The following is a 2337-nucleotide window of genomic DNA, read 5'->3' on the forward strand; positions in this document are numbered from 1 at the left end:
CAGATCAGAGACTAAGTTTGCTAAATTAGAGGAGCTCTATTCAGAATTCTCTGTCTGTTGCTGAGAAGATGATGGAAAAGGTTTGCTATTGCTGAACCTGTTTCTTCCACCATTATTAAAGCCTTGTTGAAGCTTTTGTTGATCCTTCCATGAGAAATTTGGGTGATTTCTCCATGATGAATTATAGGTGTTTCCATAAGGTTCACCCATGTAATTTACCTCTGCCATTGCAGGGTTCTCAGGATCATAAGCTTCTTCTACAGAAGATGCCTCTTTAGTACTGTTGGATGCATTTCGCCATCCATTCAGACTTTGAGAAATCATGTTGACTTGCTGAGTCAACACTTTGTTCTGAGCCAATATGGCATTCAGAGCATCAATTTTAAGAACTTCCTTCCTCTGAGGCGTCCCATTATTCACGGAATTCCTCTTAGAAGTGTACATGAATTGGTTATTTGCAACCATGTCAATAAGTTCTTGAGCTTCTGCAGGCATTTTCTTTAGGTGAATGGATCCACCTGCAGAATGGTCCAATGACATCTTGGAAAACTCAGATAGACCATAATAGAATATATCTATCATGGTCCATTTTGAAAACATGTCAGAAGGACATCTTTTGGTCATCTGCTTGTATCTTTCCCAAGCTTCATAGAGGGATTCACCATCTTTTTGTTTGAAGGTCTGAACATCCACTCTAAGCTTGCTCAGCTTTTGAGGAGGAAAGAACTTAGCCAAGAAGGTCGTGACCAGCTTATCCCAGGAGTCCAAGCTATCTTTAGGTTGAGAGTCCAACCATCTTCTAGCTCTGTCTCTTACAGCAAAAGGGAAAAGCATGAGCCTGTAGACTTCAGGATCTACTCTATTAGTCTTAACAGTCTCATAAATCTGCAAGAACTCAGTTAAAAACTGGTAAGGATCTTCAGATGGAAGTCCATGAAACTTGCAGTTTTGTTGCATTAGAGCAACTAGTTGAGGTTTCAGCTCAAAATTGTTTGCTCCAATGGCAGGAATTGAGATGCTTCTTCCATCAAATTTGGACGTGGGTTTAGTATAATCACCAAGCATCCTCCTTGCATCATTGTTGTTGGGTTCGGCTGCCATCTCCTTTTCCTGTTCGAAAATCTCAGTAAGGTTGTCTCTGGATTGTTGTAATTTAGCTTCTCTTAGTTTCCTCTTCAGAGTCCTTTCAGGTTCTGGATCAGCTTCAACAAGAATGCCTTTTTTCTTGTTCCTGCTCATATGAGAAAGAAGAGAACAGAAAAGGAAGAGGAATCCTCTATGTCACAGTAAAGAGGTTCCTTATTATTAGTAGAAGAAGAAAGGGAATAAGAGTGAAGAAGGATGGAGAATCCAAACACAAGGGTGAGGATAGAGGTAGTGATTTGAGATGAAGAGAAGTGTTAGTGAATAAATAAATAAATAGAAGAAGATGAGAGAGAGAGAGAATTCAAAAATTAATTTTGAAAAGGAGTTAATGATTTTCGAAAATTAAAGGTGAGATAGAATTAAAATTAAAATTTAAAACAATTAGTTAATTTAAAAAGAATTTTGAAAAAGGGATGAGATATTTTCGAAAATTAGAGAGGGAAAAGTAGTTAGAAAATTTTAAAAAAGATAAGAAATAAACAAAAAGTTAATTAGTTAGTTGAAAAAGATATTAAAATCAAATTTGAAAAGATAAGAAGATAAGAAGTTAGATAAGATATTTTGAAATCAAATTTTTGAAAAAGATAAAATTTTGAAAAAGATATGATATAAAAGATATGATAAAAAGATATGGTTGAGAAAGATTTAATTTTTAAAATTAAAATTAATTACTTAACTAACAAGAAACTAAAAGATATGATTCTAGAATTTGAAGATTGAACCTTTCTTAACAAGAAAGTAACGAACTTCAAATTTTTGAATCAATCATATTAATTGTTAGCATAATTTTTTAAAATAAAGATAAAACTAAGAAAAATATTTTTGAAAAATATTTTAAAAAAATTAAATTTTCGAAAATTAAATAAAAAAAGTGAAAAAGATTTGATTTTTGAAAAAGTTTTGAAAAGATAAGATTTTTAAAATTGAAAATTTGACTTGACTTATAAGAAATAGCTAAGTTTTAAAAATTTTTTACTAAGTCAACTCAAATTTTCGAAAATTAGGAGAAAAATAAGGAAAAGATATTTTTTATTTTTGAATTTTTAATTATGAGAGAGAAAAACACAAATATGACCCAAAACATGAAAATTTTGGATCAAAACACTTAATGTATGCAAGAACACTATGAATGTCAAGATGAACACCAAGAGCACTTTGAAGATCATGATGAACATCAAGAACATATTTTTG

The 2337-nt window shown here is 32.1% G+C and overlaps 1 non-coding gene across 1 annotated transcript; it reads left to right on the top strand.

The window, feature by feature from the left end:
• Positions 1-598: 598 nt before the first annotated feature.
• On the top strand, positions 599-702 carry LOC130937606 (small nucleolar RNA R71). The gene has a single exon (XR_009068817.1). It is a non-coding gene; the product is annotated as a small nucleolar RNA R71 (small nucleolar RNA).
• The last annotated feature ends 1635 nt before the right edge of the window (positions 703-2337 follow it).

The sequence above is a fragment of the Arachis stenosperma genome, chromosome 6 (assembly GCF_014773155.1).
Source record: "Arachis stenosperma cultivar V10309 chromosome 6, arast.V10309.gnm1.PFL2, whole genome shotgun sequence".
NCBI lineage: Eukaryota > Viridiplantae > Streptophyta > Magnoliopsida > Fabales > Fabaceae > Arachis > Arachis stenosperma.